We start from the raw sequence: 13,850 nt of genomic DNA on the forward strand, positions 1-13,850 counted from the left end.
GTCCCGGGGCCCGTGTGGCCGGACGGCCCGGGTCCGTGGAGCGGGCCTCGACCGGCGTGGGGGTCGGCCGTCCCGGAGCCCCAGGGGTCCGGCCTAGGGCGGCGCGGGTGCCGGCCGTCCCGAACCCCAAGATGCTGGCCTCGGGCGGCGCGGATGCCGGCCATCCCGGGTCCGTGGGGACGCCCTCGGGCGCCGCGGGTGCCGGCCGTCCCGCGGCGCGGGGCCCGGTCTCGGTAGGCGCAGGCACTGCCGTCCCGGGGCCCGGTGGGCCGGGCTTGGGCAGCTATGGGGCTGGCCGTCCCGCAACCCGGCGGTCGGGCCTGGGGCGTTGCGGACGCCGGCCGTCGCGGGGGCCGGACTCGGGCGGTGCAGGGGCCGGCTGTCCCGGGGGCCGCACTAAAGCGGCGCGGGAGCCAGGCATCCCGGGGGCCGGCCACGGGCAGAGCGGAGGCCGGCGGTCCCAGGGCCCGGGGGACCGGTCTTGGACAGCGCTCGTGTGTAATGACTCGGGGACCACGGGGCCGGCCTCGAGCGGCATGGGGGCCGGCCGTACCGGGGGGCCGGCGTCCGGAGGCACGCGGGCCGGCAGTCCCGGAGTCCAGGGGTCCAGCCTCGGGCGGCGCGGCGGCCGGTCGGCCATCCCTGAGCCAGGAGGGACGGCCTCAGGAGGTGCGGCGGCCGGACGGCCCGAGCCCCTGGGGTCCGGCCTCGGGTGGCGCGAAGCCGGCCGTGCCGTGAACCGGGGGGCTGGCGTCGGGCAGTTCGGGGACCGGCGGTCCCGGAGTGCGGGCTTCCGGCCTCGGGAGTGTAATAAATGGCTCAGTCTTCAAAATAGGACTATAATCAAAGTTTACAATTTCTTAAAGGAATAAAGGTAATCAAACAGCGCTGGGTGCGCCGGGAGTCTCTGCTCCACCAAGACGCACACAAGTTACATCAAGCAGCTGATTTTTATGCTCCTAGGCTGATACATATTCATTACTACTTCTAAAAAAAACAAGGTTATTATAATTAGTTTCCGGAATCCAAACCCTCCTACTGGAGCATGCGTATCAGTCTCCGGTGGTCCCTCTGGGGGTCTCTCGTGCTGAAGGCTCATAGTCTTCCTCCCTCTTGTCCTTCTCCTTTGTCCAACTTGGCTGTAGGTCAGAGACTTGTGCAACATCCCCTGCAAGCTTTGTCTTTTCGTTGTTTTTCAGCTCTCCCCGTCTCCTTAATCTCCTGGCCAGATAGCAGAGACTTGCATAGTGTCCCATGCAATAGTCATAATAGTTAGCAGTTATTCTGAACCCCCCCCAGATATCAGAGACTCCAAGGAAAAGTCTACAAATACATTTCCCTTCAAGCTCTCTATTGACACAAATTGCTAAAACATTCCTTTGCAAGATACAAGATTTATATACATTAACCACTCTGTTTTTCTTAGACTTGTGATTATACATGGGTATGTAAGACAGAAGGTCACATTCATCATACCATGCAGCCCTAGCATTGTTCCATACTGACACGAATCAGATGAACATATCTCACAGGTGGAGTGGGGGCTGGCCCTCCTGAGCTCCGGGTGGCCAGCCTCGGGCGGCTATGGGGCCAGCCATCCTGGGGCCCAGCGGTCTGGCCTGTGGCAGCAGGGAGGCCGGCCACCCCAGGGCCCGGGGGGCTGTACTGGGTCTGGCTGGGATGTTAACTTTCCCTGCAGCAGCCCATACAGTGCTGTACTCTGCACTTGTAGCTGGAACAGCAGTGTTATCACACCAGCGTTGTGTGTACTGCTGAGCAATGCTGGCACAGGATCGGGACTCTCTCTAACCCTCCTAGGGGGTGGGCAAAAAGTGAGAAGAGAAACATCACCAGGGCAGCTGACCTAAACCACCCAAAGGGATATTCCATACCATGTGATGTCACACTCTGCAATAAGAGGTGGAAATAGGAAGAAAAGGGGAGGGCTGGGCTCGCGTTCTGAAAACGTCGGTCCTCCTCCTGAACACCAGCTACGTGCATTGAGGCCCTGATTCAAGGACATGGTCAAGCATGGCTCATTTGTGGGAAGTAGAAAGTAATTTATTTCCTCTGCACTTCCACATAGCCTTCATTTGTTTTATTTGTTTGTTTTCCTCCTTTTTTTTTTCCTTTCCCCCTCCCTTCTCCCCTTTCCCTTTTTTTCCCTTTAGTTAAATTGTTTAGTTCATAATAATATTTCTTTAATTATTATTATTATTTCCCTTTAATTAAATTATCCTTATGTCAACCCGTGAGATGTTCTTTGCTTTACTTCTTCCTCTCCTCATCTAAGGAGGGGGAGTGAGAGAGCGGTTGTGGTGTTTAGCTGCCCAGCACGGTAAAACCACCACGAACACCTGTTTGTCCTTTTAGTCATGAACTTTTCTGGGCCTCAAAGGAAATGAGCAGAACTAGAATATTCTGTCACCTGCAATTGGATATTATGGCCGTCACAGATTAGGCAACCCAGGGTTTGGAGAGCTTGTCAGTGTAAACAGCCATAATTACATAATTACATAAGATTCCATAATTCCATAATTACATAAGAGATGTCTTCATCAGAGAAGATAGAGAGGCCTTTGAAAGCAGCAACCCCGGCACTGTTTAAAAAAATAAAAAATAAAATAGTGTTTTCTTTTGCTCACTTTAGAAATTAAATATAGCATCTTCCCTGTTATCGTCATGCATGAAATTGCATGAATATTGTCCTGGGCTGGTTAACGTAATGTTTGGCCCCTGTGGGGAAGGCTGTTACTTAAAAATCACAGAATCACAGCATCACAGAATCACACAGAATCACAGAATTTCTAGGTTGGAAGAGACCTCAAGATCATCGAGTCCAACCTCTGACCTAACGCTAACAGTCCCCACTAAACCATATCCCTAAGCTCTACATCTAAATGTCTTTTAAAGACTTCCAGGGATGGTGACTCCACCACTTCCCTGGGCAGCCTGTTCCAATGTCTAACAACCCTTTCAGTAAAGAAGTTCATCCTAAGATCCAATCTAAAACTCCCCTGGCGCAACTTAAGCCCATTCCCCCTCGTCCTGTCACCAGTCACGTGGGAGAACAGGCCAACCCCCACCTCACTACAGCCTCCTTTAAGGTACCTGTAGAGAGCAATAAGGTCGCCCCTGAGCCTCCTCTTCTCCAGGCTGAACAAGCCCAGCTCCCTCAGCTGCTCCTCGTAGGACTTGTTCTCCAGGCCCCTCACCAGCTTCGTCGCCTTTCTCTGGACTCGCTCAAGCACCTCCATGTCCGTCTTATAGCGAGGGGCCCAAAACTGAACACAGTACTCGAGGTGCGGCCTCACCAGAGCCGAGTACAGGGGGACGATCACCTCCCTAGCCCTGCTGGTCACACTGTTTCTGATACAAGCCAGGATGCCGTTGACCTTCTTGGCACCTGAGCACACTGCTGGCTCATATTCAGCCGACTGTCCACCATCACTCCCAGGTCCTTCTCTGCCTGGCAGCTCTCCAACCACTCATCTCCCAGCCTGTAGCTCTGCTTGGGGTTATTGCATCCCAGGTGCAGGACCCGGCACTTGGCCTTGTTGAACTTCATGCAGTTGACCTCAGCCCATCGGTGCAGCCTATCCAGATCCTCCTACCCTCAAGCAGATCGACACATGCACCTAACTTGGTGTCATCTGCAAACTTACTGAGGGTGCACTCAATGCCCTCGTCCAGATCATCGATGAAGATATTAAAGAGGACTGGCCCCAGCACCGAGCCCTGGGGAATGCCACTAGTGACTGGTCTCCAACTGGACTTGACTCCATTCACCACGATTCTTTGGGCCCGGCTATCCAGCCAGTTTCTAACCCAACATAGCGTGCGCCAGTCCAAGCCAAGAGCAGCCAGTTTCTTGAGAATGCTGTGGGAGACAGTGTCAAAAGCCTTGCTGAAGTCAAGGTAGACCACATCCACAGCCTTTCCCTCATCCACCCAGCGCGTCACTTTGTCATAGAAGGAGGTCAGGTTTGTCAAGCAGGACCTGCCTTTCAAACCCATGCTGACTGGGCCTGATCGCCTGCTTGTCCTGCAAGTGCTGCGTGATGACTCTCAAGAGAATCTGCTCCATGAGCTTCCCTGGCACTGAGGTCAAACTGACAGGCCTGTAGTTTCCCGGGTCTGCCCCCTGGCCCTTCTTGTAGATAGGCGTTACGTTTGCTAGCTGCCAGTCAACTGGGACCTCCCCCGATAGCCAGGACTGTTGATAAATGATGGTAAGCGGCTTGGCCAGCTCCTCTGCCAGTTCTCTCAGTAGCCTTGGGTGGATCCCATCCGGCCCCATCGACTTGTGCACATCCAAGTGCCATACCAGGTCACCAACCAGTTCTTCGTGGATAGTGAGGGCCACATCCTGCTCCCCATCTCCTTCCACCAGCTCAGGGTACTGGGTATCCAGAGAACAACCGGTATTGCTGCTAAAGACTGAGGCGAAGAAGGCATTGAGCACCTCCGCCTTTTCCTCATCTCTTGTAACTAAGTTTCCCCCCTCATTCAGTAAAGGATGGAGATTCTCCTTAGTCCTCCTTTTTGTGTTGATGTATTTATAAAAACATTTTTTTGTTATCTTTAATGGCAGTAGCCAGATTGAGCTCCAGATGAGCTTTTGGCTAATTTTGTCCCTGCCCAGCCTCGCAACATCCTTATAGTCCTCCCTAGTGGCCTGTCCACTTTTCCAAAGATTATAAACCCTCTTTTTTCTCCTAAGCTCAAGACACAATTCTCTGTTCAGCCAGGCTGATCTTCTTCTCCGCCAGCTTGTCTTTGGGCACGTGGGGACAGACGGTTCCTGCGCCGTTAGCGTAAGGGTTAGGTTTTGGGTAAGGTTAAGCATAATGGTTAGGGTAAGTGTATGAAAAGGGTATGAGAATGAAAGCTGCTTTCCAGTAATTCAGAAAGCCAAGTTACATCTCAGCCTTGAGCATCTTGGGCTTTTGCCTGGGCTTTTGGGCCTGTCTGTAACATTTGGCACCAGCACTAATACTTTTTTTGGCATATGTTTAACATTTGGGACCTGTCTCGAAACACTGGGGCTTTGTCATGGGTTTTGGAGCCTGCCTGTAGAGTTCAGGGCCTGTGATTAGGCTTTTGGGGTCTGCATCTTGGGGGGGGGGGTGTTGGGGCCAGTGTCTGGGGGCGAGGGAGGAGCTGCTTGTAGACCATTGGGGCCAGCATTGAGGGGGTTGGGAGCTGACTGTACACCTTTGGGGCCTGCTTCTGGGGTGGGGGGGGCTGGGACCTGCATCTGGAGGAGGGGTGAGAGCTCTTTGTATTCCTTTGGAGCCTGGGAAAAGAAAAGGGGGGATTGATTAAGGAGGTATTGGGGAGGCATTGGGGAGGCAAGGACAATCCCCAGACAAGGACTGTATATCTCGAAACAAGACACTGGAACTCATGATAAGGAAGCGGCAGACGGACAGAGAAACAAATGTAAGGACTATAAATCTCAAAACTGGACATTGGAATTCATTATAAAGATACAACAAACGGAAGAATTAGCAACAACCAGCTCTTGCAATTAAGAAACATGCCAATTCAGCAGATTCCTGACCAAAGGTGAAAAGTACACTGTGAGGAAGACTCGGGGTCTTCCTCCCAAAGACCCCTGCCCACGTCCCAGAGACCACTGCCCACAATTCTTGGGAGGCTCTACGCAGGCGCAAGGTGCCAAAAGGCTAATTAGCATGAGAAGCGAGGGAAGGCGGGGATAGGTAATGCATATGTATAGGTGCTTGTAGAATATTGATAGATTGATTGTATAAATTCAAGTCTGCTTTCTGCTTTGGGTATGCACAATAGGTGGAGAGATCCCCCGTGCATTCAGGGATGCAATAAAGAATATACCACTTAAAGGAATTTCGGCTTTGATCTTTTAATTGGGGGGGGGAAGGGGGGAGTTGGGAGCTGCTTGTACACTGTTGGAGCCTGGGTTGGGGGGGAGGTTTGGAGCTGCTTCTACAGCTTTGGGGCTGGCATCCGGGGTGGGGGATTGGGTGCTGGTTGTATACTGTAGGGGCCTGTGTCTGGGGGGGGGGCTTGGGGCCTGTGGCTCGGGGGTTTGTGAGCTGGTTGCATACCTTTGAGGCTTGTGTCCATGGGGGGTTGGAGCCTGCCTCTGGGTGGGGGGTTTGGAGTTGCTGGTGCACTGTAAGGGCCTGCGTTGGCGGGGATTTTGAGGTGGCTGTTCACCTTTGGGGCCTGTGTCTGTGGGGGTCAGGGCCTGTGTCTAGGGGGTTGGGAACTGCTTGTACAATGTAGGAATCTGTTTCTGTGGGGGTTGGGAGCTGTTTGTACAACTTTGGGACCAGCATCTGGGGGTGGCTGGGAGCTGCTTGTACACTGTAGGGGCCTGTGTTTGGGGGAGCTTGGGGCCTCCCTTGGGGGGGGGTTGGGAGTTGCTTATACAATATAGGGAGCTGTGTCTGTGGGGGTTGGGATCAGCTTGTAGAATTTGGAGCATGAATCTGGGGGTGGTTGGGAGCTGCTTGTACAACATTGGGGCCTATTTCTGGGGGGGCTTGATGCCTGCATGTCGGGGGGGTTGGGGCCCATGTCTCAGGGGGGTTGGGAGTTGGTTGTACACTGTAGGGGCCTGCGTTGGGGTGGATTGGGAGCTGTTTGTACAGTGTAGGGATCTCCCTCGCAGGGGTTGGGAACTGGTTGTACACCTTTGGGGCCTGTCTCTGGGGGGAGGGGGGAGCTACTTGTACACTTTTTGGGCCTGTCTTTGAGGGGGTTTGGGAGCTGCTTGTACACTTCTGGACCTATGTTCAGGGGGGTTGGGAGCTGCTCATACATTCTAGGCGCCTCTCTTTTGAGAGGGGTTGGGGCCTGCATCTGTGGGTGGTTGGGAGCTGCTTGTACACTTTAGGGGCCTGGGTCTCGGAGGGGGGTCTGGGCTGTTTGTACACCTTTGTGGCCTGTGTTTGGGGGGGGGGGGGGGGGTGCCTGGGGGAGTTGGGAGCTGCTTGTATACTCTAGGGGCCTCCATTTGGGGGTCTTTGGGGCCTCCCTTTGAGGGGGAGGGAGTTGGGAGTTGGTTGTACACCTCTGCATCCCATGTCTTGGAGGGGGCAGGGGGTTGGGACCTGTCTCTGAACGTTGTGAGCTGCTTGTACACCTTTGGGACATGTGTCTGGGGGGGGGAGGGACCTGGGTCTGGGGCCTGTGTCTGGGTGGAGTCCAGTTCTTGGGAGGGGGTGGGGGGGGTGGGAGCTGCCTGTGGGCAGTTGGGGTCTGCATCTGGGTGTGGTTGGTGCCTGCTTCTGTTGGCAGTTTGGGGCCTGCTTGTAGACTTCTGCAGCCCGGGTGTGGGGGCTTTTCTGTAACATTTGGGGTCTGCATTTTTGCTTTGGGATGCATCTTGAGCTTTTGAGGCCTAGCTGTAGCGTTTGGGGCCTGCGTCTGGGGCTTTTCTGTAGCGTTTTGGTCGCGTGTTTGTGATTTGCGGCCTGTATCTAGGGTGTTGCCTCTTTTTGTGGTTTCCACCTTTGTGTCTGTGTGTTTCGTTGTTGGTTGTCTGGGGTTAGGGGCAGTTTGGGGTTTGGATTAAGGTCAGTGTCATTAGCATTAGGGAGTTGATAATAAGGGTTAGGGTTGTGGTTAGAGTTGTTAGGTTTAAGGGGAATAAGGATTTCAGGGTAAGGGGATCAAGGTTGTGGGAATAAAAATGTTGTTTTTGCACAGTTACATCCTTTAGAGGGAAGGAAGGTGGTATTGAAATAAGCTTGCAGTGATAAGAGAGCTTAACAGTGTGAAATGGGTTCATCTGATTCGTGTCAATATGGAACAATGCTAGGGCTGCATGATATGATGAAATGAGACCTTCTGTCTTACATTCCCTTGTATAACCACAAGTCTAAGAAAACCAGAGTGGTTAATGTATATAGTTCTTGTATCTTGCAAAGGAATGGTCCAGCAATTCGGGTCAATAGGGGATAAGAGAACAAAGGGGTTTCAGAATAACTGCTAACTATTACAACTGCTGCATGGGACACTATGCAAGTCTCTGACATCCAGCAAAGATGGACAAAGGAGAAGGACAAGGGAAAAGCCTGGGAGGAAGACTACGAGCTTTCAGCATGAGAGACTGTGGTGTAATTGCCTGAAGTAACTAGGAAAATAAAACTAACATTCACATTTTTAAGGAAAAGGTACAGCATTGAAGGGGCTTTCAGGGTAGGGCATAACTGCATTACCTGAGCGTTCCCTAGGCTCCCAACCTTAGATGCTATCGCGCTGGGGAAACTTGGTGTGCTAGCTCTAAGGAGCTAGCACGGAGCGTAAAGTGGAGTGGAGACACCACGGCTAGGCTCTGTAATCAGGTGGGGCCCCGATTGTTCTTGTGCACAAAGCTGCACTTTTTGCCACCCTGAGCCAAAGACCTGTCATGTTTTGACAAATGCTGTACCCTAGTGTACTTTTTGCTCATAATACCATTATAATACCAAAACACACCTCCATCCCAAAAGCTACCTGCCTCCAAGGTGTGACCACCCCTCACTGAGCATGCGCCCTGAATTTCTCGGAGCCTATTACTTTAAACGGAGACAGGAAAACTTTACACCAATCATAACTAAGATATGCTTGACTAGAGCCACTCAAGCTCCACCTAAAAGATAGAAAATAATATAAATTGGCCCAAGAGAGAGGGGATGTTAGGGAAGATACCACCATCAGGGGAGATACCATCCCGAGGAAATACAATATCCTTAGGACCTCCTGACTCCTGGGATCAGTCGACAGGCTGAGCCTCTCTCCCCCCCCATTGGGACGCCTTTGGGTGAGATCTGAATACTTGCTTATAAATCTCTATAGAGTCTTTAATCCTTTTAACGCATTTATTTCTAGGCTGTGCACCTGTAACACCTGTAACACCTATAACACCTGTGTATTTCATGCATGCTAGCTTGCTTTTGCAGACAGTCACTATCACAGGCAATCCAAAAGAACCTGATTATCTGTTGCTGTAATAAACCATACTTGATTGCATTGTGACAGCTCTCATTAAGTGCAACTAGGATGAGGGTGGTTATCCCTGATAGTTCAGTGTTCTGAATCTAACCAGACCCCCAGACGGTTAATGCGTTTTTGGTGAATGTCTGAATGGACCCCCAGATGGTTAATGCGTTTTTGGTGAATGTCTGAACGGACCCCCAGACCGTTAATGCGTTGATGGTGAATGTCTGATGGGACCCCCAGACGGTTAACATGTTTTTGGTGAATGTCCGACTGGTTCAGTACTCTGAATCTGACCGGGCCCATAACGGTTAATCAGCTACAACCCTTAATGTGACAGAGACCCCCAGAGGGACCACTGGAGACTGATAACGCATGCACCAGTGGGAGGGTTCGGATTCCGTGAACTAATTATAATAACCCTGCCTTTTCTAGAAGTAGTAACGAATATGTATTAGCCTAGGAGCATAAAAACCAGCCGCCAGATGTAACTGGTGTGCATCTTGGTGGAGCAGAGACTCCCGGCGCACCCAGTGCTGTTTGCTTACCTCTATTCCTTTAATAAATTGTAAACATGAATTGTAACCCTATTTGGGACTCAGTCATTTGTTACAACTGGGATCTCCCGATGGGTGGAAGCTATCCGGATAGCCCGGGATGCTGAGGCATGGTGCTGCAACGAGTGGCGGGTGGTTGGTGGCTTCTGTGGAAATGGCCCTTGTGTGGGCCGAGGGCAGTGCATTCAGAAGAACCTTGTCAGGCTGCAGATAGGGGCAGGCAGGAATCTTTTGAAGTTCAGGAGAGGGAAATGCCAAGCCCTACCACTAGGGAGGAACAACTCTATTCACCAGCACTGGATATCTGGATACTAAATAAGCATCTCTTCATGGAAGGGGTGGTTACACATTAGAACAGGCTGCCCGGGGAAGTGGTAAGAGTCCCCATCCTTAAAAGTATTTAAGAGACGTGTGGACATAGCACTTAGGGATACAATTTAGTGGTAGCATTAGGTTGATGTTTGGACTTGATGTTCTTAAGGGCCTTTTCCAACATAAAAATTATTGTTAAGGATGGGGGTTCAAATAACAAATGCATTTTCGGGAAGTGGCTCTATGCTTCATTGTAGGTGACAGCAGCTCACCTTGCAAATGGAATCCACCCAAAGATCTTGGGTCATGTCATCACAGATACTGTAGAAGGGAAGAAAGTTGGAACTTTTTTTTTCAGAGGGAAAACCTGCAGGTGAGTACAGAAGTAACATGTACACTGGGAGCTGTAGAGACTCCCTGAAAGTTTAGGGTTGAAATTTGGCTAGGCCTGCCTGTTCAACAAATGGGAAACTATGCTCTGCTTGACAAACGGCTTTTGAAAGGTAATTTTCAATGATGGAATGGAACATCGTGAATCCTTTTCTTGGGTTCCTTCCAGCTGATGACTTGCTGCATCAGCCTTGCATTCAAAGAACTAAGTAGAATTTGTATTGTTTTCAGTCTTAGAGGTTATCATGTCTTATTGATGATTTCAGGGTGAAAGCATGCATATAGAATGTACTGCTGAACTAAGATAGTGTGCAGTTTCATTTTTTATCCTAAGTTCTTTTTATGACTCAGTCTTTTGTTACTGTATGTAGCAATGTTTTCCTGCCTCTGTGTTGCTGTGACAATGTAACAAGGGCCACAGAAAGTCAGACCAAAGATCTGTGATCTTAGCAGAATAGAACAAGTATAGAGTGATACTTGTGACTTGCACTGTAAGACAAGCAAATGCCTTGGAGTATAGAAATGTTTAATGGATTTCTTGTAAAAATTGGCCATATCCTTTGAACCCATGTAAACACTTAGCATCCATGGGTCACAGCAGTCACGAGCCTTAACTAGGTATTGTGTGTAAACTCTGGAGCTAGCTTCACTATGTGAAGAACTGCTGCCTTTATTTTGTGTGTGCTTGTGGGCAGGAGGAGTGAAATTTGCTTCCTGCTAGCTTTTGATGCCCCCATCTTCTGTATGGAAAGAGAACATTGGTGATCGATCTCTGTTCAACTTCTATGATATGAGACATCGTCTTTTCCCTCATCTCTCTTTCACATGAAAGAGGTTTTTTCTTAGTCTTTTTCTACAGAAACTGTTCCAAACATGTGGTGATCCCTGTTTCTCTTGGCTGAAACTGTTTTTATTCTACTGTGACCTTTTTAAGGTGGGCAAAAATAAAATTGTGTGTAGCATCCGAGATGCAAATGAACCTTCAGTTTATAAGATAGCAAGGCTACCTTTGAGTTTTGATTAGATTGGTGATGCTTTTTGTTGCCTTTCCTAGGCCTTTTCCAAAAGGTTAAACAGGGAAGTTGGCTGTTCAACGCTGATGAGCATTGAAGTTATGTTTTCATAGGCTTGTGTGCAGTACCAAGGCCTGATTTCCCCTTTTGCCTCTGCATTACTTCATGTTTATCTGCTGTGAATTGTACTTGCTATTTGGCTGCATAGTGGCTGCAAAGGAATCACAGGCGGGTTGAGGTTGAAAGGGCCTCCAGAGGTCACCTGGTCCAACACCCCTTTTGTGTTCAAAGAACATAAAAATATACTCCACGTTATAAAGTATGACCTCGCTTTAAAAAGCTGTTTTAACAGTCCTTCATTAAGTCTTATTAATCAAGCGTCCCCAGTTCTTTTCTTACGCTTCCCACTATACTTCTTGTTATTTTCCTTAACATGGGAATTCCTGCTCTGGCAATTTCTGTAGAACACTTCTTACACAGAAGTCTAGGCATATTAGTCACGTTTCAAGTCATCTGTTTCAATTCAGACAATTTCAAGAGTTTAAAGTGAAAACATAGCTTATCCGTGAGCTCCTTGAGAACTCCTTAGTGAAATGCTGCCTGAGCCTTTTGACTTGTTACTTCTGTTTCCGTGTCAAAACTTGTTCTGTATCATTTCAGTTGGAGATGGATTCTTTGACATCCGTTCCAAGAAAAATCTTTCTTCCATAGGAGTCCTTCAATGTACACAGAGCGGAGAAAGAGCAGCTATTCTGCAAGTTGGTACTCAGGCTGGTTTTGGCTTCCCGTATTGTTTGTACATTCCCATGTTGTTTTGCAATCTTTTCTCTTTTCAGTAGTTATGTAATATAACTTTTTCAAAGGATGCCTCCCTGTTTTAAGTAGCCTCCTTACACCCTGAGATTTAGCTGTCCTTGTATTCTTTTGCTCTTCGTCTTTTTGATACAACTCGTATAGTTGTTGGATCCCCGGGCTCCGGGATGGCCACTGTGTTGAGCTCTGGGTTGCCTACCTCCGGAGGGGTCTGAGGTGGCCGTCCTGATCCTCTGGGGTCCAGCCTTGGGCGGCGCGGGGGCTGCCATCACAGGGCCGGGGAGTCCAGCAACGGGTGGCACAGGGGCTGGCTGTCCCGTGGTCTGTCCTTGGGAGGATGGGAGGGGGCGTTCCCAGAGCCCGGGTGTCCGGCTTTGGGCTGTGCGGGGGCCAGCTGACCTGTGTCTCTGGGGTCCGAACTTGGGCAGCGTGGGGGCTGGCTGTGTCATAAAGTGGGAGGCTGGCATCTGCCGGCTCGGGGATTGGCCGTCCCAGAGACAAGGAGTTCTGTCCCATGCGGAGTGGCAGCCGATGTCCCGAACTCCTAGTTGCCTCCATCCAGAGGTGTGGGATCCGACCATCCCGAGCCCCTGGGCTCCGGGTCTTGGGCGACGCGTGTGCTAGCCGCACCGGAGTCCGGGGCCAACCTCGAGCGGCTTGGGGACAGCAGTCCCGTGTCCGGGAGTTCGGCCTCGGGCAGCCCGGCGGCCAGCAGTCCCAAGCCCTGAGGGGGCAAGTCTCGGGTGGCAAGGGGGGCGGCTATCCCTTGACCCGGGGTGGATGTCCTCAGGCTCATGTGGCCCGGCTTTCCTGGGATCGCCGGAGCCGGCCTCTGGAGGCACAGGGGCCGGCTATCCTGCGTTGCGGGGGTCCAAACTCGGGTGGTGTGGGGGCCAGCCGTGCCATGAAGTGGGAGGCTGGCGTCCACTGGCTTGCGAATTGGCCGTCCCGGAGACCTGGGGGTTCTGTCCCATGTGGAGCGGTGGTTGAACTTCCCTAACTCCTGGGCTCTGGTCTTGGGCGACATGAGTGCTAGCTGCACCAGGGTCTGGGGCAAATTTCGGGTGGCTCGGGGATGGCGATCCTGGGGACCGGGTGTCCGGCCACCGGCTGCGCGGGGGCCGGTTGTCTCATGTTCTGGGGGTCCGGCCTTGATCGGCATGGGGGCCAGCCGAGCCTTGGATCAGGTGGCTGTCGTCCACCAGCTTGGGGGCTGACCGTCCCGGAGACCAGGGGTTCTGTGCCATGCGGAGTGGTGGCCAGCCGTCACGAGCCCCTGGGATCTGGTCCTGGGCGACATGTGTGCTAGCCGCACCGGGGTCTGACCTCGGGAGGCTCTGAGACAGGGATCCCAGGAAAAGGGTGTCCAGCCACAGGCAGTGTGGGGGCTGGCCGTGCCGTGAAGCGGGAGGCTGTCTTCCGCCGGCTCCCTTTTCATGGCACGCCAGCACTTACGTCCCAGAGGACGGACCCTCGGGACACGGGACAGCCGGCCGCCACCACCCATGGCTGGGCACCCAGGCCCTGGGATTGCCGTCCCCGAAACGCCCGAAGTCGACCCCAGACCCTGGTGTGGCTAGCACACACGTCCGCCCAGGACCAGAGCCAAGGGGCTCGGGACAGCCAGACCCACGCTGCCTGTGGGTCCTGCGATCACCATACCAGAGTCAACCGAGGTCCGACCCTGACTAGTGTGTGCTAGCAAACACTTCAGCCGGGACTGGAGTCCTGGGTCTTGGTAAGGCTGGTTTACGCCATGAACGGGTAAGAACCTCCGTTCTCCAGGACGGCC

This window comes from Anas acuta, chromosome 12, assembly GCF_963932015.1.
Source record: "Anas acuta chromosome 12, bAnaAcu1.1, whole genome shotgun sequence".
In the NCBI taxonomy this organism is placed as follows: Eukaryota; Metazoa; Chordata; class Aves; order Anseriformes; family Anatidae; genus Anas; species Anas acuta.